Source organism: Aedes albopictus, chromosome 2, assembly GCF_035046485.1.
Source record: "Aedes albopictus strain Foshan chromosome 2, AalbF5, whole genome shotgun sequence".
Classification (NCBI taxonomy): Eukaryota; Metazoa; Arthropoda; class Insecta; order Diptera; family Culicidae; genus Aedes; species Aedes albopictus.
Window position 1 is genome coordinate 411,616,276 of NC_085137.1, and position 22,879 is coordinate 411,639,154.

Below are 22,879 nucleotides of genomic sequence, written 5' to 3' on the forward strand. Positions count from 1 at the left end.
CATAAACATGTAGTTTTTATTTTCGTGTTTAGGCTTTTCGGTCTAACGTATACGTATAAGTCCCTATAGGGGACTTGATTTTAAGCTATGAAACACACACAAATGTCCAATCTAGTTCCCGGAATCCTAAGGACAAACGTCTTGAAATCCCGCTTCAACAATGCATCAGAACTTCAGACGTACAAATCTCAAGAAGCAAGCTTCAAACTGTTCAAACAACAGAGCGTTTAATTATTCTGTTCTTGCTCACTTGTAAAAAGCCTAAAATGAGAAGCTCAAGTGTGCTGGTTTTGTTTACGAAGAGGTTTCAGGTTTCATCGGCGAAGCCGACCAGCTTTACGCCCGGTGGAAGCTTGAGCCTCAATACGCCATCATACGCCGCGTTCCATAGTACCGGGCCCAAGATGGACCCCTGCGGTGATTTTGTAGCTCCTCTCGCCTTCCTCGGTGTCATAAATTAGCACTCTATTCTAGAAGTAGCTCTCCAATATCCGGCATAGGCTAACCGGGACTCCTAGGTGGTGTATTGCGCACTCAATGGCGGTCCAGCTGACGCTGTTGAACGCATTCTTAACGTCCAGCGTGACGACCGCGCAGTAGCGGATTCCTGTTCGCTTCTTTTGGAGCGCTATCTCGGCCGTTTTGGTTACAGCCCTAATAGCGTCTACCGTCGATCGACCCTTCCGGAAGCCGAACTGGTTATCCGAGAGACCAGAGTCATCGGGTTTCTCGGTATAGACCATCAGCCTCCACAGAATGATCCGTTCCAACAGTTTTCCGGCGGTGTCCAGCAGGCAGATAGTTCTGTATGCCGACGGGTCGCCAGGTGGCTTCCCGGGTTTGAGCAATAGAACCAATCTTTGCCTTTTCCACCTCTCCGGAAATTCGCCTCTGTCTAGGCACATCTGCATAGCCATTCTGAACATGTCAGGCTTAGCCTCGATGGGCGTCTTGATGGCTAATGTCGGGATACCGTCCGGACCCGGAGCCTTGTTCAACTTAAGCGACTTCGCTATTACAATGAGTTCGTCGTTCGTCACCGGGGCTACCTCGCTATGGCCGGTTTGGCTATAGGGAACGGGGGCCCATGGTCTTGTATCGTGGCGCGGGAACAGCGTTTCCACGATCTTCTGCAGCATCTCTGGGGAGCGTTCTGGGGGTGCTGACGCGCCCTTCGTTGTGGCCATGACTACTCTGTAGGCATCACCTTATGGAGTCGTGTTGGCTGCCTGGCAGAGATTTTCAAAGCACGCCCGCTTACGAGTCTTAATCTCTTTATTCAGTGCCAGTTTAGCCGCCCTGTAGGCCTCGCTTCGTTCAATTCTATCCTCATCGGTACGAGCCCTTTGCATCCTCCTTCTAGCTCTTAAATAGGATGCGCGGAGTTCTACGATTTCTGGACACCACCAGTACACCGGTTTGCGTCCATTTCTGGGTAGGGATCGCCTTGGCATAGCGGCGTCACATGCACGGCTTAGGGTTCCGACTAGATCATCGCTGGATAGATCGTCGGTGTTACTCTCCATAAACAATCGCTCCACAAATGCCGGCTTATCGAATCGCGAGGTCAGCCATCCCCGATGACGGTCGATCTATCGTCCACCTGGGTCGGCCACAATGGCCGACTTTGACACCTACCAACGAAGAGCTTCGTGCCCTCGAAATCGTTGATAGGTGCCAAAGTCGGCCATTGTGGCGGCCATTTTGGGATTCTACTTCTTGTTCTGCCCCTAATATTTTCCTTTCCTTTTTGCTGAAAACTGTGAATCAAATAACGTTATAGAAACAAAGTTAGCATAGCATTTTCAATTGTCTATCTTCTCAATCAACAAAATTTGGAATTCAACAAACTAATAAAATACTAAAATTGAAAAACCATTTTATCCATTTCTGTTGTAAAAATACGAAAACTTTTTTCGCAGATTTTGAGGTCAAAATGGAACAAAGTTGCAAAACTTGATATGAAAATCTCTTTGCTCAATCGCAAAATTTTCGATTTGCACGAAAAAAGTGCCGTTTTAAGTATTAAAACGCGTATTTTAAGGTCCACAATCGCGTGTACCCTTGAGGCAAAATGCGCCGGCCTTCATCGGTACTCCAAAACAGCAGTTGGCGTTTGAATTATGACTGCACAGTAACACACACTGAACGAAACCCCCCGCCCAAGATCGACTGAGAGGCGATACGATCACGCCCCTTGCCTTAACGACATTCGGTCAGTGTTGCCACATTTTTTTCGGGTTTCGTCTGTGATTTTGGTCAAAAAAATCTTTTTCATCTGTAGGAAATTCCAGAAAATCTTAGTAAAAATCTGTGATAGGTTAATGTCTCCAAAATCGAATATTTTTGAACAATTTGTTTAAAAAAAACGGAAAAAAATGTTCTTAGAATAACGTCGACCAAAACACTCCCAGGTTGCATCTGAAGATCATCAGAAACCACAAGAACGTCGAAAACAATGCGCCTGAGGCTTGGCCTAGACCATCCAACTAGAAGATTGTATTTCTATTATTCAAATTTGAGTACCTGAAAATTATAATAAAGCTTTTTTTCACGAAAGTCATTGTCACAGTTTTCAAAAATCTTAAAAATCTTTTTTATTGCAAAAATCTTTGATCTGTGATCACAGATATCTGTAGGCAAAAATGGGAAAAAATCTGTGTAATTCTAGGTAAATGTTGTGTATGTTCTGCGTATGGTCCACCGACCGAATGATGTCATCCAAAAACCGGATGACAGTGATATGAAAATAGAATGTTTACCATATGGTCGAGCAACCTTCTTTTTTAGCGATTGATAACATTAATGTCACCGCTATCTTTAACAAAAATGATGTACTTAGTGGCCAGGATACCCTCGCGGGCATCCTTTTCAAAAATGTTGGCATGTCCAAGCATGCGAAGCAATATCGTCAACGAGCTGGGTGTCACGATCAAGGAACTTGTTACGCTATCGATGAATAATTTCGGCGCATCTGTGTGGCCTTCGCTCTGCAACTAATATTCATTCACATAGCGTGCGTCGACTCATACGCGAATAAGATAATCGTCATCCGCTTTTCAGGATGATTGCCGTATGACTGATTCGTCATTCGAAAACACGATTTCGGTAATTTGGACTGGATGGTCGGACAAATCAGTCGATTTCGGGATGGGGTTTTCGTTCAGTGCAGAGACGAAAATCAGAACCTTTCGAATGTGCAATTATTGCGTTATTAGCTGCCGCACTAACGTCGAATAAACGCTGTGATGCATGCAACACCCATATCACGTTATTTCTGGGCGTTACATTTAGCAGCGCATGTTTCCCTTTATTGACTAAGAAGATATGAAAATTAATAGAGTTAATAAACTATAGAGGTCGAATGTCGCTGGCGTCGCTGCCGCAACATCTCTTGCTGGCGGAGATACACTGAAAGAAAACCTCATCCCGAAATCGACTGATTTGTCCGACCATCCAGTCCAAATTACCAAAATCGTGTTTTCGAATGACGAATCAGTCATACGGCAATCATCCCAAAAAGCGGATGACGATCATCTTGTTCGCGTATGAGTCGACGCACGCTATGTGAATGAATATTAGTTGCAGAGCGAAGGCCAAACAGATGCACCGAATTTATTCATCGATAGCGTAACAAGTTCCTTGATCGTGACACCCGGGACATTGACGATTTTGCTTCGCATGTCCTGTCCTGGACATGCCATATTTTTTGAAAAGGGTGCCCGCAAGGGTACCCTGGCCACTAATTAAGCACATAATTTTTTGAAAAAGATAGCGGTGACATTATTGTTATCAATCGCTAAAAAACAAAGTTGCTCGACTATATGGTCGACATTCTATTTTCATATCGCTGTCATCCGGTTTTAAGATGACATCATTCGGTCGGTGGACCATACGGTTTCCGACCGAATGTCGTTAAGGGGCGTGATCGTATCGCCTCTCAGTCGATCTTGGGCGGGGGGTTTCGTTCAGTGTAGGGAGGAATATAAGTGTCAAAGCGAAAAGAAATGCAGTTTGACAGATAGATACCCGGCATGTTTGCGAATGAGAACAAATTGAACAGCAGCGACATTCGTCCTCTATAGATTATTAACTCTATTGGAAAATTATAATGGTATCGATTAGTGTAAAAATATTACATCAAAACTTTTTTATCAGGGAGAAATTGCGGTGGGTTGTTTTGCCCCAGTGGCGCGTATTAAACCGATTCCCCCTAAATGTACCATGACCATGACCGCATGCGCGGCCACCGAAAGATTTCGAGCGATAAAAATTGATTTCTGCTCAGTGTATGAATAAAAAATCACTAGCGTGGAATGTTTTGCTGAGAACTACACCCACAAATTGCTTCACATTCTGTTTTCTTTTAAGTTCTATTTAAATTTAAAATTTCAATTTTTGACAAATTCATCTTACCTGAACAAGGTGAGATGAGCACATGAATCATTCAACTCGCAGTTTATCGAACAGACATTTTGTAATGAGATGATACGGCCAAAAGATGGTGCCAACTGCCTCGCTGAAGCCCAATTTATATCCATCGATAGAAAACATAGGCGGTTGGCAATCCAGAGTAACCCGTGCGCATTGCAACATGTTTGTCATCATTGATCCTACGAGAGGATTATTTTATGAGTATTTTTGAGAGCTTGTTCATTGAACAGTGGACGAGCCACATTCCACTCAGCTAAGCCAAAGCCACTGCTTTTGTTAATGTAAAATAATACAAATTTTCAGCAATGTTTAGAAAGGCCAAGCCAAATACAGATTTAAATGTGCAACAACACTAGTTGGCCAAACATCCGCGTCCGCGATAGATTGCAATCTTTTTCACGAAAAGTTCAATAAAGATAAGTGAAATTTTTCACTTTCCACTCACACATCGTTCATTGGCCCGTTCACATATGCGTACGTGTGTATCTACAATGATCGATTTTATCTATTTTTATTATATTTAGTCCTAGTCGTAGGGTAATTCATGTATTTTGGACAGGCTGAGGACAACGTTGGAAAAATCGTCCCCTAGCTTCCTTAGAAAGCAAGTGATTATTTTGCAAAGTTTTTTTTTCTGTTCGGGTGAGCCACTGCGACCAGTATTTAAATCTTTTGTGGCATTACCCGTATCCTTAGTGAATTTCCTAAAATCGATAAAGAGAAATCGATCATTTCAGATACGCCTGTATGATACAGGGATGCCACATATACAGATTTTTCTGTAACCATGCAGATTTTCTCGAAGCTTTTCATACAGAATTCTGTATACCAATAATTACAGATTTTTGGAAATTATACAGATTAAACAGATTTTTCTGAAACTTACAGAATTTCAAACAGATTTTCCGCGAAATCTTACAGATGTCATACAGATTTTTGGCAAAACATGGTGATACAGATTATAAAGATTTTTGGAAGGAAAAATACAGATTTAAATGTGGCAACACTGGTATGATACTAAACGCGAGAATTACACTGAAATTCTATAAAATCCATTCAGTGGGGTATAGGGAAGTGGAACCATATCGGCAGGGCTCCTATTTTGGGCATTTTTCTGCTATAAGCCAATAATGGATCGACATTTCAAACGAAAAATATACAGATGGTTCTTTTTTGTGTGGTATAGTAAAATCGCATCTTCTCGGTGAATAAGTTGTTCCGGAACATGAAGTAAACACAAAAAGTTGCCTTTTCAAACCATTCATGATTTCTATTCACTAACTTTCAACAAAACTGTCCCGTTTTCTAACAATTCACTAACGATTTGATTTGGATTTGATAGTTCTTGACGTACACTGAAAATATTCTACACGTTCGAGCCACATGTTTCAAACATGGATTTTCACCACTTGGAAAACATCTGAATTTAACGTGTCAAACCAGTCATAGAATTACTTTTCGAAATCATGTGTAAAACACGTTAGTTTGGCATCATAATGTCAATTTTCTTAATATATCGATAGCTTGATCAGTAGCAGGCACCCTGATGCGGGTTCCTGATCTCCAAAAAATGAAGCATGCTAAGACATACTCAACACGGGCGAGTTCGATGATGTACCTTAAGTGATAGGCGAACCATTTCCATTGTCGATACATAAACACACTGTCAAACACGATCAAATCATGTGTAAAAGCTAGTGGTTTAGAACCTAAACTATTCGCCTTGACGGAGGCTCTCTGAGAGAATTGCGCTGTGCGTGAAAACAATTTTTTTTAACATGGGAAAGGATAGGAGCTGCATTTTCAAATGCTTCTAAAATATTTAAGGGACTTCAGATTAAAGAAAGTGTTAATGTTTTGCAATATACTTTCAATTAGCTACACTATAACTGGTTTTAGACAAAAAGTTTTTAAATCACAATGTTATGTCTATAATATAGCGTATCAAAATCTCATTCGATAACATTAAGAACGTTTTGCTTAAAAAAATTTCTTTAAAGAATTAGAAGCATTTAAAAATGCAGCTCCTATCCTTTCCCATGTTAAAAAAATTTGTTTTCACGCACAGCGCAATTCTCTCAGAGAGCCTCCGTCAAGGCGAATTCAACATCTGATTCAAAAGAATTACACGTTAATGTAGCTTGCTGTTTTAAACGATAAATTAACGTGCAAAAGAACATGGATGAGGCGTGTCGATTATTTTCAGTGTAGCATGCTCCCGCGGGCTTGTCTTAATCGCGGACAAGCTCTCAAAAAATTCCACCTATTGGTGAGTTTGTTCCATTATATGTCATTATTGTAAAGAGTAGTTTCACAAAGTGCATCTTGAGAAGCGCTAGCCCATGTTCTCTATCGATGGATAAGAACAGCGTTCTTCATTTTAAGCAGTGTTGCCACATTTAAATCTGTATTTTGCCTTTCAAAAATCTTTATAATCTGTATCACCATTTTTTGTGAAAAATCTGTATGAAATCTGTAATATTTCGCGAAAAATCTGTTTGAAATTCTGTAAGTTTCTGAAAAATCTGTATAATCTGTATCATTTCCAAAAATCTGTATATATTGGTATACAGAATTCTGTATGAAAAGCTGCAAGAAAATCTGCATGATTACAGAAAAATCTGTATATGTGGCATCCCTGATTTTAAGGGCAGTTTATACACTGAACGAAACCCCCCGCTCAAGATCGACTGAGAGGCGATTCGATCACGCCTGTGGCACCCCCTGTACATGTCATTAAAATACGGCATGAAACACCCTGTGAAGCAGCTGTCAGAGTGCGAGAGTGAGGGATATGTTGTGTTGTTGTTTACTATGTGTAATGATGAATGTCTAGCGTGTAGATTATGATAATATAGATATTGTATTGTGTGAATATAGAGTGTTAGTTATTTATGAATGTCTTCCGAAGAATCCGAATCCTGAGGGTGTAACATTGGCGACGAGGACGGTACTCTGAACCTGGGCAAAACGGAAAGGTGAGAAGTGTAAATGTTTTGATTTTAGTGATAACTGAAGAATAATTATTGTGCTTGAGCATCGGCTGGGGGCAATTTTGTATGACATTTATATTTATTTGTCTGCTTTATTCCAAAGGTATGTAATCCATGAAAACGGAGAAAATGGGAAGTTCTACCACAAACGAAGATAATAATAAATTCGTATGCGGTTCTACTGCAAAAGGCTTCAATGCGAAAGATTTAGGCTTAGATGCCGTTGTTTAATGAAGATGGCTTAAATGCCGATTGCCAAATAAAGGCTGATGGTATCGATGTCGATAAGAAAGGGTTTGATCCCGTGGCTTAAATGCCGGAAAATTTGGTTTAAATGCCGGAAAACTTGGTTTTAATGCCGTTGATCAAAATAAGTGAAAAACTGATACTGGTAAAAGCAGAAGTTCTTTTACAGTGGGGCTTAAATGCCGTAACACTATTTCAATTCATTATGTGTAACATATTGATTTGTGTATAGGATAATGAATGAATGGAAAATGCAACAGTTTGCGTTTAAGGTCCTAGCTCAGAATGAGATTCGAGGACAATGGCTCCACTGGAACTTGCCGTAGTGCCGCTAGTGGAGGAAAAGACCTAACGAAATTGAAATTTCTATTACTGGCGAAAGCAGGGCCAGACGTACAAGAAGTTTTTCAGTCTATTCCCAATGCTGATGTGGTAGAGTCGGACGATATTAACCCTTACGAAGTCACGTTGGGTAAATTGAAGAATATTTTGTTCCGAAACACCATGATTCGATGGAACAAACGATTCTAATGCAGGAGGAAGCGTAAATCGTATGTATGGTTACCAACGCGGGCGAGTTGGATTAGTGTGTTCTCGATGTGGTCGGAAAAAAACATCTTGGAAATATCCCAAGTGTCCTGCTCGAGACAAGGAATGGGGTTACTGCAAGCGTATTGGGCACGAGTGTAGAATTAGCATTTAAGTTAAAATACACATTAATAAAAACAAAAAAAAAACGTATTGGGCATTTTGCCAAGAAATGTAAAACTGCTAATGCGAAAACATCGCTAGTGTTTCTCAAAGGAGCAAACCTATGAAAAGCGGCCCACAACAAACTCCACAGCGTATCAGAGTAGTTTCGTCGTAAGATGTAGATGAGGTCGATAATGAAAATCCTCAGAGTTTTATATTTTCCATTGGCGATGGCGATGATTTCATTTGGCTAAAGCTCGGAGGTGCAATGACTCCAATGTTATTGATTCCGGGAGTCGCAAGAACATAATTGACTGTTCTACTTGCAATTCGCTTAAATTGCAAGCTATTGTTATTCGGAATGACCAAGAGCGATAATAAATAATTTCGTGCATACGGATGTTTGATTCTACTATCGAGATACCTAATGGAAATCACTAGGCCCAGTGCGATGCAAGGTTCTACATATTGTGGATTTGGAAGAAAACCGAAGAATGAGCATCGCTCAAACTTCACTGCATTACTAGCGAACTTAAGGGGAAATGATACGAACTCACTATGGTAGTCAGAAGCATTTTTCCATGGTGAAAACAAAAACTAATTTCACACAAAATTCCGAACTTGCTAACCTATTGTACCCGTGCGCTTACTATTTTCAATAAATTAATACTTTTCAGTTTGCGTTTTCGCAAAAAAAAGCCGATCGACCAAGCGATCGACATTTGCGAAACAATTTTTCTAATTAATAGCGGCTAGCGTACCGTTTCACCTTAACCACCAACACCACATGCTCACTCACGAAAAATTTGGCGCGCTCGCACTGACAGACGCCCAGGTAGGATAAAGTCGTGATTGTCGACACGGCGTCGGACTGAAAACGAAAACATCAGGGATGCATGTCGGGTCGGATGAGGAATGACAGAAAGTTCGCTGAAAACTTCGCTTCGCTAGTGCAACTGGCGAACTCCGATTTGGTGCTGCGAGGTCAATAGTACATGACGGATATCAGCCACTTCTGGGGAAGGATACGGCAAATGAAGTGTATGTTCTGCGAAGGGGAGTTCCAACGGATATAATAGAGTAGGTGGATCAATACAGATATTTGACCTCTGGTCGTCATTGCGGTTGATGTTTGGAGTGTCATGCGCTCCAGAAATGTTTCAAAAGATAATTGAGCAAGTTTTGGCCAACTGTGAGAGCTGTGTCAATTTTAATGAGGAAGAGCATAATCGTTGTTTGCGAAAGGTTTTGGATGTTTTTACGAAACCAAGATGTACTACTGAATGCTAGGAAATGTGTTTTCAATGTCACCGATTTAGACTTCTGACCAGATGAGTATCTGTCATATGTGGAGATGTTGTTATTGTTGTATGGAGTGTGAATCATTGTATGTAATATTGAAGTATCGGTAATAAAGTGTATACAAATAATGAATACAGTTGTTGAATAATCATTACAGAGAAAGATTCTCACATACCGAAAGTAAAGTAAAAGCTCTACAAAGTGTTAGACCGCCACATGATGCCGAAGATCTCAGAAGTTTTCTTGGGCTTGCAACGTATGTGAGCTGGTTCTTGCCAGATTTTGCGACTATTTCAGCACCTTATCAGGTTAACAAGGGAACAACTTTTGTCTGGAATGCAAACCAGGACTCCTGTTTTTAAAAAAATTGAAAAACATGATTGCAGAAGTCGAACATCTAAAAATTTTGAACAATAATTTGCGTACCAGAGTCATTGTTGATGCTAAAAAAAAACTAGTCGCAGTAACATGTACCCAACAAGGAAAAAACTGATCCTTACATCATTTGCTATCTAAGATGAACCAGCCAAGGGCTGAAAGCCTCATTAATAAAGCTAATAATAATAAAATCATTTGCTATGCAAGCGAAAGCCTCGCAACTACAAAAGAACGTTATTGTCAGACGGATAAGGAAGCTTTTGTTTAGTGTGGGAAGGTTTTCTATATATTTGCTTGGACGCGCATTTGAACTTGAGACTGACCATAAGCCTTTGGAAATGTTATTCAAACCAAATTTATGGTCGTGCCCGAGGATCGACAGGTGGGTTCTAAGATTGCAACCTTTCACATTCTCGGTGGAGGTTTGGAAAGGCTCGACAAACATTGCTGATCAGTTGTCAAGACTAAGGGAGCATCGACCTGTGGATGATAAGGACATGGAGCAAGACGAATAATTTCTAATACTAGCTATCTTGGAATTATCTGCCATCGATGTAACGGCTCATGGTATAGATCTGAGACAACATCGTAAAAACCGTTTCAAAATGAGCTAGGCCTTGTTGGTGAACTTAGTGCGTGTAAAACGGTTATTCCACAATGCTTAAGATGAAGGTTCATAGAGTTAGCTCATGAAGGACATTCAGGTGAAACACGATGAAACGGAAAATGCGCGATAAAGTTTGGTGGCTGGTGAGTGTAATGTTAGTCCTAAGGTTGACATCAAATTAATATTTAAAATAAATGGTGACTGGGAATGTGTACTTGTGAAGGATGTCGACTAGTTGGATTACCTCAGAAACCAGATCCAATGCATAGAAGACCGTTGCCTTCAGAACTATGGACTAATGTGACGATCGATTTCCTTGGTCCGTTGCCTTTCGGAGAATATTTGTTTGTGATAGTTGATTGCTATAGCCGATATAAGGAAGCCGAAAATTGACAAAAGACAGTAAATACACTATATAGGAAATTAAGGCCGTTGGGATTCCCTCGCACCTTTATGTTAGACAACGCCAAACAATTAAGTATTGTAAAACAAATGGTATTATCATAGACTAATTTACTACTACTTTAAATTTCACAATACCCTACTGACCACAACAAAATGGAGAATCGAAAGCCAAAATCGTTCACTGTTAAATCGACTACAAATTAGTTCAGCCTTGAAGCGCGATTGAAAAAAGGATCTAAATGAATACCTTATCATGTACTGCTCAACTTCACACTCTGTAACTGGAAAAACTCCAACTCAGCTGTTTGGTGGGCCGTACAATTCGAACTAAAATTCCTTTTCTCAGGGATGTAGAGACAATCCCTTCCATTGAAGGATTCCAAGATTGTGACCGGAGTAGCAAGTATCATTCTCATAAACGGGAAAACGAAAAACGGCATGCAAAAGAATCTAATTGAAGGGAGGAGATGGAGTGGTGATGCAAACCTTACATCAGGAAACAAGTTAGCAACTACGTATGATGCAGCGGAATGTGCAGTAATAGCAAAGGCAGATACAGGCGTTACAGTGCAAAACCAACAGACAGGAAGAACTTATCAACGCAGCTCGGCACATTTGAAGAAGATTTTAGACCGTAAGGAACAACTCCAAACTTCTAAAAATTCTTCTTTACAGGACTTTTAAGAGGACCATGATGTATCGGAAATGGTTAGCAGGCCAGATCAACCAACGACCTTTGAAGAACCCATGAACCTGGAACTGGACAAGGAACAACCAGAGCCTTCTGAACGACCGAAACGATTGAGTCGACGTCCTACGAAGTTTGACGATTACGTCGTTGATGATAAGTCTTCTTATCCTTGAGAAAAAACGAGATGTGGCACCCCCTGTGCATGTCATTAAAATACGGCATGAAACACCCTGTGAAGCAGCTGTCAGAGTGCGAGAGTGAGGGATATGTTGTGTTGTTGTTTACTATGTGTAATGATGAATGTCTAGCGTGTAGATTATGATAATATAGATATTGTATTGTGTGAATATAGAGTGTTAATTATTTATGAATATCTTCCGAAGAATCCGAATCCTGAGGGTGTAACAACGCCCCTTAAAACCCTTATGTGGCCGACAGGGTACCCGGGTACCCACCCGAATAAAACGGTATCATAAAGTTGTGATAAAGCGTATCGTTTTTTGATTATTCGTGGTAACATTAAATGGATGATACAATATTATAAACGTGAATCATATCGATGATTAGAGTTATCATATTCGGAATTTGAATGATAGACCGAATGGGTTGTTAAGTATAGTTACCATTCAAAAATGGCTTTTTTCACGAACAAAAATTTTGCTAAATTATTCATGTTATAATCAGTTTATCATTTATTTAACGATTTACCGAATAATAAAAACAAATATGAAATATTTCAACACTCTACTTAATCGACTTGAAAAAAAAAATACACCCCTGCAGTTTCCACTGCTGTCAAAGCGAGGTCGAGGTTCGGACGTCAAGTTGTGTTTGTTTTTGTGCTGAAGTTTTTTTTTTTTTAATTCTGAGGGCCGCTGCTCGGATCGCGATTCGAACTGGTGACGGTGCTGGGATTTCCATTTTTCTTCGCGCGTTGCTTGTGGGCTATATCTGCACGGTGCTCGCGGGTCAATTAATGCCAATGATGTGAAAGCGGCTGGAACAGCCGGAACAGGGTAAGTTAGTTCAATTATTAGCCGACCGCGAACTAGGAAATTGCAACTACATAGTGACCACCTATCATGCCGCCGATGTGCAGTGCCCTAGAAAAATAAGATTCCTTCCACGGCACGGTACATGGAGTTCCTTCTTGATGAAGTTTCCCATTCTGCCCAAATCGGCGGAGAGGATAATACGTGACTTTCCATCCCGTCCTGCGTCTCGTATAAAGCTGGTAACAAACGTTGGTGCCAAATAGAATGTTTCCAAATTTTAAAAGTGACCTCTAAAAGTGATTATATTGAGCTTTTTCATATGTAGGAGACTGAAGCAATTGCTTCCCGACTCTCGCTAAGTGCAGTCTTGGAGAGTTTTCTTTCTGTTAGTGTAAAAAAGTGCTGCATTTTCTCGTTTATGAAGAAAAAAAATATTATAAACAACCATATAATGATCATTAGACGTATCATAATCATTTGTGCTATGATACCGGAATAGTATTGAATAGTTCCAATTCTACAACCAGCATTATTCAATCATAAAGCTATGATTATCTATATCATTATCATTCACTGAATTGAACGCGTATGATATGTACGATAACATGAATTGTAAAAATCTATGCGGGCAGCGCCCATTTAAAAAGCACGGTGTAAAAAAAAGCAAAAAATTTGTCGGACACATAACGGTTAAGGCCGCACGGGACGACGTGTAGTTTTTCCTATCTTCCCACTCTTTCTAACAATTTGCCTCGCGATTTTGAAGAAGCAAATATCAATATCCATTGCACTGACGTAGCTGAAACTTTAGTCGATTGTGCACCACAAGTGAGCAAATAAACGATCAAATTTCTAGTCAATAATATGATGTAGAAGTTGAGATTTGCATCTTACTAACAACAGAGCAATGGCGGACGATTCATCCACCGTCCCGTCCGGCCTTAACGATATTCGGTCGGAAACCGTACACTGAACGAAAATCCCATCCCGAAATCGACTGATTTGTCCGACCATCCAGTCCAAGTTACCAAAATCGCGTTTTCGAAAGACGAATGAGTCATACGGCAATCATCCTAAAAAGCTGATGACGATCATCTTATGCGCGTATGAGTCGACGCACGCTATGTGAATGAATATTAGTTGCAGAGCGAAGGCAACACAGATGCACCAAATTTATTCATCGATAGCGTAACAAGTTCCTTGTTCGTTATACCCGCGACATTGACGGATTGCGTTGCATCGCATCGTTCCAGCTGTCGGAGAGAGCGCACGCAGGAGCTGATTCGCTAGTGATCGACAGAGTAGCAGAAGATGGAAACCGATTCGCAGGACGCGGATGGTTTCTCCGGCGCGAAACACCCCCCGAAGAGGAAGAAGACGCAGCCGGTCGACGTTGTCCACGACGACAAATTGCACCAGCAGCTGCTGGGGAATAATCAGTTCGTCGCGTTGTCGGACCCAACTCAAGCTCAAGCCGCCAGTGGAGCATCCAACCCGGTCGTGTCGACGCCGGGATGTGCCACGGCAAAGAAGCAACCGCCTTTGGTGGTGAAAAACGTCAGTTTCAGCACGTTGGCTGAAAAAATGGAGGGCTGCAGCGTTGTACCGACGTACAAACTCACCCGTTTCGGCACCAAAATTAATTGTACCACTGCCGAAGACGTCAACAAGGTGCAAAAGCACCTCCAAAAGTGTGGGTTTGAGTACTACACGTACGACAAACCGGACGATCGCCCATACCGGGTGATGCTGCGTGGTCTTCCGCTGGTTGACCCCCAAACCGTCCTGGCTCGCCTTCAGGAGGAATATGGCATTGTCGCCAAAGCAGCCCACGTCATCCGGCGTAAGGAGGAATGCGACGAATCCTTCTACCTGTTGCACTTCCCAAAAGGTTACACCAACCTTAAGAAGTTGCAAGAGGTGAAACACGTCGGACAGGTGATGGTGCGATGGCAATCGTACCGAAACAAGCGGGTGGACGTGACACAGTGCCTCAACTGTTTGTATCACGGCCACGGAACGAGGAACTGCCACCTCAAAAGTCGTTGCAACAACTGCGGCGAGGCCCACGGCACAGAAACATGCCCGACGAAGGAAGTCTCTGCAAAACGATGCGCCAATTGTGGGGGTGCTCATTCGGCCACGGACCGTGGCTGCCCGAAACGAGCCGAATATTTGCAAATCCGGCAGAAAGCGACGACGGCGAACCAACCTGGCCGAAAGACCAAACAGGCCCCCCCAGCCCCAGCCCAAACTGTAACAAATTTTCCCCCGTTACAGAATAGCTCGGCCCCCGCCGAGGCACAGAAATTTGCGGGCCCCTCGTTCGCCAACATCACCGGGACAAACCAACGCCGAATCGATCCTCGCATCCGAGCTGGCATACAAGCAAACCCTCCACCGGCAGACCCACCGTCCGGCGAAAACCCGGAGACACTCTACAGCTCTGCCGAGCTATGGAACATCTTCACCGAATTCCGTGGGCGTCTGCAACAATGCAGAACAAAGGCGGACCAGGTGAACGTTCTTGGCTACATGGTCTGTAAGTATGGGGTCAACTGAGCCCCACGCCATCCGTATTGCCAACTGGAATGCTCGCTCTATAAGAGCGAAAAGGATCGAGTTGGGCAACTTCCTTGCCCAGCATAAGATAGACGTTGGAGTGATTACTGAGACCCGGCTCAACCCACAGACAAATTACTCGCTCCCCTCCCACTCCATGGTCCGGCTAGATCGGCCCAACTCGAGCGGCGGCGGCGTCGCCGTTGTCATCAAACACGGCATCCGCTACGAAATTCTACCGCATCCGAAAACCAGTGTCATCGAAGCGATCGGCGTAAAAATCCATGCGACCCGTGGAAGTATTACGTTGTTTGCCGTCTACGCCCCTCGGCAGTGCGTGATCAGCAACGGCACGTCAAGGCTTTTCACGGAAGACCTGGACAAACTCATCGACAACAGGACCGGCTTCGTGGTGGCTGGCGATCTAAACGCTCGCCATACCCTGTGGCAAAATCATACCGTAAACAAGAACGGAGAACTGCTGGCAGACCACCTCGGCAAAGGTACGTATACCATCCACTATCCCGACGAACCGACCTTTCTCTCCCCAGCCGGAAGAGCATCCACACTAGACGTGTTCTTATCCGATCTACCGCTGTCGAAACCAACAACCCTCCACGATTTGAGTTCCGATCACTATCCGGTGGTATGCGAACTCGAGCTCAACCCAGCTCAGACCCCGCCAGCGATGAGACGGGATTATCACCATGTAAACTGGGTGGCCTTTAGCCGACTGGTGGACAGCCATATTCCTGAAGAGCCAGATCTCAGCTCCATCGAAGCCATCGAAAACCACCTGGCGGTGTTCGAAGAAGCAGTTCACACCGCAGAAAATGCCTGCATCCGTTGGGTGCCGGTGCGAAGGCAATTTGCGGCAATCGACCCCGAAACCAGGCGGATCATCCAGCGAAGAAACACCGTCCGACGGCAGTTCCAAAGAACTGGCTGTTTGACGAAGAAACAAGAACTCTCCGGACTCAACAGATTGATCGCTGAGCGAATGGCATCGATCAGAAACCAACAGTTCTCGAGCAGTATCCAACAAATGGGCGACCACACGAGGCCGTTCTGGAAGGTGGCGAAGATACTCAAGAAGCGGCCACAAGCAGTACCACCATTGAGAGACGGTGCCGGAAGCATTCTGGTATCCCCTCCGGAAAAAGCAAACGCGATCGCCGCCAAGCTCGTCGAAGCACACAATCTTGGTGCCACCATGGTAAGCCCACACGAAGCAGCGGTGCAGCAATCCATGAACCGGCTGGATCGAGTCGTCGACGCTCCGTTCGCCGGTCAGGTGACTGAAGAGGAGGTCCGATTGGCAGTGAAGCGCGGGAAAAACATGAAAGCCCCCGGTGCAGATGGTATCTTTAATCTAGTGCTGAAGAAGCTCTCCGCCAAAGCATACCGCTTCCTGGCGTCGGTCTTCAACAGATGCTTCCAGTTGGCATACTTCCCGGCTAGGTGGAAGGTAGGGAAAGTCATTCCCATCCCGAAGCCTGGGAAGGATCCAACAGCGCCAACCAGCTACAGGCCAATCACACTGCTTTCGGCAGTGAGCAAACTGTTCGAGCGGCTAATTCTCCAACGATTGATGGCACACATCGACGAACATCAGGTAATCGCACCGGAACAATTCGGTTTCCGCAAAGGACATTCCACCGTCCACCAACTGGTACGGGTGGAAAATACCATACACCGAAACAAGGCGCTCTCGAACAACACGGCCATTGTTCTTCTGGACGTCGAGAAGGCCTTCGATAATGTGTGGCACGACGGACTGGTCCACAAGCTAATGGAGGCAAACTTCCCGAGCTACCTGGTGAAAATGGTAAGGAGCTATCTATCTAACCGTTCTTTCCGAGTACACCTTTCAGGTGCCACTTCGGAAACCCAAGACGTCGCAGCAGGTGTCCCGCAAGGTAGTCTTCTGGGCCCTATCTTGTACAACGTGTACACGTCCGATGTTCCACAACTTCCCGCCGGTTGCACCCTCGCGCTGTATGCCGACGACAGCGGAATCATGGCCAACGGACGAAAGCCGAACGACTACCGTTCGAGACTGCAACGAGGCGTCACAGCGTACGTTTCGTACCTCGCGGCCTGGAAGATCAAGGTGAACGAGTCGAAGAGCCAGGCCATCCTCTTCCGGCATCGGCCCTCACCTAAGCTGCTCCCACCTCCCGGCTGTTTCATCCGAGTGAACGGCTGTCCTGTCGAATGGTCCAAGGAGGTCGACTACCTCGGCATTACGTTCGACGACAACCGGACGTATCGTTCCCACACCGACAAGCTCAAGAACAGGTGCAACAGTCTACTGAAGGCGCTGTACCCATTGATCTGCCGGCGGTCCCGGCTGTCGCGAACCAACAAGCTGGCCACCTTCAAAATGATCATCGCTCCGATGGTAAACTACGCCATGCCGGTGTGGGGGACGTGCGCCGAAACGCACAAGAGGAAACTCCAAGTGGTGCAGAACCGACTGCTCCGGATGATTCTGGATGCCCCGTTCGACACGAGGATAAGCGATTTGCACCGTGCAGCAGGGTGCAAGACGGTCAACGACCGCATTGAAGATGCCATCGACGGTTTCATAGCGAGCGCCGCAGGCTCGGAACACCCGCTCATCCGAGCGTTGGTCAATTAGGTTATCAAATTGTTTGTAGTAGTATGTAAGTAGGTTATCAAATTAAAACAACACTGATACCCATTTTGTATCGAACCATACCAACACTCCAAAGACACCACACATAAACAAAAATCACAGATATTAAACAAGAAGAAGAAAGGATGAAAAATTGTTAAAATTATATCACTTAAACAAACACAATGTAAAACACACAAATGAGGAAATAAAATTGAATTTAATCGTAAAAAAAAAAAAAAAATAATCGATTGCGTTGCATGTCTTGTTTCTGGAAATGACACATTTTTGAAATGGGTGTCAGGGATGCCACATATACAGATTTTTCTGTAATCATGCAGATTTTCTTGCAGCTTTTCATACAGAATTCTGTATACCAATATATACAGATTTTTGGAAATGATACAGATTATACAGATTTTTCAGAAACTTACAGGATTTCAAACAGATTTTTCACGAAATATTACAGATTTCATACAGATTTTTCACAAAAAATGGTGATACAGATTATAAAGATTTTTGAAAGGCAAAATACAGATTTAAATGTGGCAACACTGATGGGTGTTCGCGAGGGCACCCTGGCCACTAAGCAAATCATTTCTGAGAAGAGAAGTGAATATATGATTGATATCAATCGCTAAAAAACAAGGTTGCTCGTCCATATGGTCGACATTCCATTTCCATATCGCTGTCACTCGATTTTTGGATGACATCATTCGGTCGGTGGACCATACGGTTTCCGACCGAATGTCGTTAAGGGGCGTGATCGTATCGCCTCTCAGTCGATCTTGGGCGGGGGTTTCTGTTCAGTGTATGGTCCGCCGACCAAATGATGTCATCTTATGTCGAATTCGTTTTTGAACCTGGGTTGGAACTGGATTAGCGGAAAATGTGTAAACAAACAAACGTCAAACAAATTTAAACAAACTTTAGTACAAGCGAAACCGAAGTCGGGTTGGGGTTGAAACTGTGATCTCATCCAGTTCCAACCCAGGCAGTGTTGCCACATTTTTTTCGGTTTTCATCTGTGATTTTGGCCCAAAAAATCTTAATTATCTGTAGTTAATTTAAAAAATCTTGCATGAAATCTGTGATGTGGAAATGCTTATAAAAATTGAGGAAAACTGTAACAAAATTGTTATTACATTCAGAAATGAATTACATAACTTCGAAAAATGATGTTTTTGGTTAAATAAATGTCTTTGAGGATGTTGAGAGGTCTTAATGCAACTGTTCGAAATTGAAGCTGCAAAGTTCTTTAAAGTGATCTTATACTTATGATAGCAGCCTTATGCTACGTTCTCACTGCGCTTTTTGTTTTCCAAAATCAGGCGGAGAAACTGATTAAAAAACGTTTATTTTTGTGGATATTTAGTCTGTATAACAATAATCTGAATTTAATAATTATTCTAGAAACTCTCCAGAAGTACCCCAGGAACTCCTCCAGGAGATCTCAGAGTATTTTTCCTGAAATTCCCAGGGAGTTTCTCTAAATTCCAATTTAGAAATTGCTCTTCAAGTTCTCCGGGAATTCCTCCAAGAGTTCTCTAACAATTGCAAGACCATGAATTACTTCAGGAATTCTCCGCAAATTTTCTGGGAATCCCTCCATGGCTTAACCAGGAATACTTCCAGGAATTTCAGGAGAACTCCTGAAGAAATTCTGGATGAATTCATTCTCCGAATCAACTTCAGAAAGTTATCAGGAAATCAACCAGTATTTCCAGTAATTGTGCATGCATCCTTCCAGGATTTCCCTGAGATTTTTTCCAGAATGTTTTCAGAAATTTCTCTAGGAGTTCCCCGGGAATATTTTTACTAAGCGGAATATTTTTACTACGAAAATTGCTTCTGAGTTCCCAGAGAATTCCTGCAGGAGGTTCTCGAAGATTTCCCCAGCAGTGTATTTGGAGAATATTTCTTGGGAAATATTGTAGCAGTTCCTCGAGAAATCCTGTAGGAATGCCTCAAGAATTTCTTCATGAGTTCTTCAGGAATTCCTCTAAAACTTGCACGGGAATTTCTCAAGTATTTGCTAGGAAATTCAGGAATACTGAAAGAAGTTCCTGGCAAATTTCTCCAAGAAATAAAAGAAATGTCATCCAGCTTCGGAAAATCAACCAGAAGTTCCTAAGAAATTCCTTCTGGAATTTATCGGAAATACTTCTAAGAGTTCCTTGAGGATACGCTCAAAAGTTCTACGGGAATTTCTACAGGAGTTCTTCTGAAATTTCTAAACCAGTTTTAGGAAATTCCCCAGGAATTCCCCGGCAATTTCTCCCAGGAGCTCCCGGGAAATTCATTCATTCCAGGAATTTCCGCAGGAGCTTCTCTGAAATTTCTCCAGAAGTTGCTCGAGAATTCCTCCAGGAGTTCTTCCAGGATTGCGTCAGGGATTTCGTCCAGGAAACTCTTGAGAATTCGTCCAGGAGTTCCTTGGGAATTGCCTTAAACAATCTCAAATATTCAGCTAAGTTTGCCAATATAAAATAGGTTGACGATTGCTCTTGGCCTTCGCAGTTTTGTAGGAGATATCTTTATTTGGTAAAATGTAAGATGAACCTGAATCAAATAGGTATAAATATGAAAATGAAGATTATTATTCGATATCGATTCCAAGATTTGTTTAAAGCCTAGAAATCTTAAAAAAAAAAAAGATGGAAAAAATCTGTGTTATTCTAGATAAATCTGTGTATGTGGCATCACTGAACCCAGGTTGGAACTGAATCAAAAACGAATTCGACATTAAAACCGGATGACAGCAATTTGACAATACAGGCCAAACATTTCAATAGGTCCTATCTGCAATTGAGAGGCTCTCTTTGTTCAGTTTCTCTTTAAATTATTGCAATGTAATGGTATACTTTTCAACTATTTTTGCAGTACAAATCAAAAGACGATTGTGTTGACCATCGTTCAATGCAAGGAGACAATCATAATACAAATAAACAGCCGAGATATTAACGAAAGAGAGGGAAACCAAAGAGAGCCTCTCTTTTGCAGATTGGACCTTTAGACATGTTTGGCCTGAATAGAATGTCGACCATATGGTCGAGCAACTTTGTTTTTTAGCGATTGATAACAATAATGTCACCGCTATCTTTTTCAAAAAATATGTGCTTGTTATGGCCAGGATGCCCTTGCGGGTACCATTTCAAAAAATATGACATGTCTAGGGTGTGATAGGACATGCAACGGAAAATCGTCAATGTCCTGAGTGTCACGATCAAGGAATTTGTTACGCTATCGATGAATAAATTCGGTGCATCTGTGTGGCCTTCGCTCTGCAACTAATATTGTCTATCTGGTTGGAATCAAGACCGACATTCAATCAAAAATTGCCATTTTCTTAGTCTACAAGTGTCGCAACTGTTTCGCATCTAGTGCGCTGTGTTGCTGACAATAACGGGAAGGATGCGCACTACTTTTGACATGATTAAAAAACGTCGCGAGTTGGGTCGCGTCGCGACTTGATTGTGTGAAATCCGGTTTGGTGGCGGCCCGACAATATTCATTCACATAGCGTGCGTCGACTCATACGCGAATAAGATGATCGTCATCCGCTTTTTGGGATGATTGCCGTATGACTGATTCGTCATTCGAAAACACGTTTTTGGTAATTTGGACTGGATGGTCGGACAAATCAGTCGATTTCGGGATGGGGTTTTCGTTCAGTGTACTTCAGCTAAAGTATTTAAATACACTGAGCGAAAAATTCACTTAAGTTCTAATGGAAATCTTAAGTATTTTTTCCCATTCAACTACGCTGAACGAAAACCCCATCCCGAAATCGACTGATTTATCCGACCATCCAGTCCAAGTTACCAAAATCGTGTTTTCGAATGACGAATCAGTCATACGGCAATCATCCTAAAAAGCGGATGACGACCATCTTATTCGCGCATGAGTCGACGCACGCTATGTGAATGAACATTAGTAGCAGAGCGAAGGCAACACAGATGCATCAAATTTATTCATCGATAGCGTAACAAGTTCCTTGTATGTTATACCCGCGACATTGGGGTAACTCTTCGCAGATGATTCAGAGTAATCCGCACACTTGTAAGCAAACTGCAAAATGGACTAAACGCGTATGTCACCTACCTCCACACGTGGAAGATTAAAGTTAATGCAGCGAAAACACAAGTCATAGTGTTCCCTCACCGATACACGGACCGTCTGAAGCCCCAATCCAAAATCCAAGTCCTGGACAACGAAGTCGAATGGGTCAATGTCGCACGCTACCTTGGTCTGTTAATGGACTCCAAACTCCTCTTCCGGCCGCACGTCGACGATCGCGTTACCAAGAGTATCATCATGCTTAAGAGGCTGTACCCTCTGATTAACCGACGGTCAAAGCTCTCCACCGCGAATAAGTTAGCCGTCTACAAGCAGATCGTGCTTCCAATGCTCGAGTACGGATCTCCAATTTGGATAGGCTGTGCCCAGACTCACCTGAAGAAACTCCAGGTAATACAAAATAAATTCCTGGAGATGATCCTCAACCTTCCGCCACACACAAGAACATCTGAGGTCCATCGGCTAGCTTGTCTTGACCCAATTGTTAACAGACTCGAAAAAAATGCTATACGTCATCGAACAAGAACCTTAGCCTCAGAATGGCAAACAATCAGATCTCTGTACATGTGATCCACCCTGTAAATAGTTTAGTAGTTAGGAGTAAGTTAGGATTAGAACAAAAACAAAAACTAGTAGTTTTGTAAACATACATTGTCAAACGACAAAAAATTCGATCTAACATGTAATCACAACAAAAAAAAGAATACTAAAGTATGAAAAGCAAACGCGGTATCACTTAGAATGTAAGAAAGTAATTGTCAAACAAAAACCCTGAAATAAAATATTAATTGATTGAAAAAAAAAAATTATTGATAACTCTCGCTGATACCGTCCCACTATTTACACCATGTC

At 42.7% G+C, this 22,879-nt stretch overlaps 1 long non-coding RNA gene across 1 annotated transcript; it reads left to right on the top strand.

Moving 5' to 3' along the window:
* The first annotated feature begins 7,158 nt into the window (after positions 1-7,158).
* On the top strand, positions 7,159-12,098 carry LOC134287333 (uncharacterized). Its single transcript, XR_009997223.1, has 2 exons — positions 7,159-7,412; positions 11,734-12,098. It is a non-coding gene; the product is annotated as an uncharacterized LOC134287333 (long non-coding RNA).
* The last annotated feature ends 10,781 nt before the right edge of the window (positions 12,099-22,879 follow it).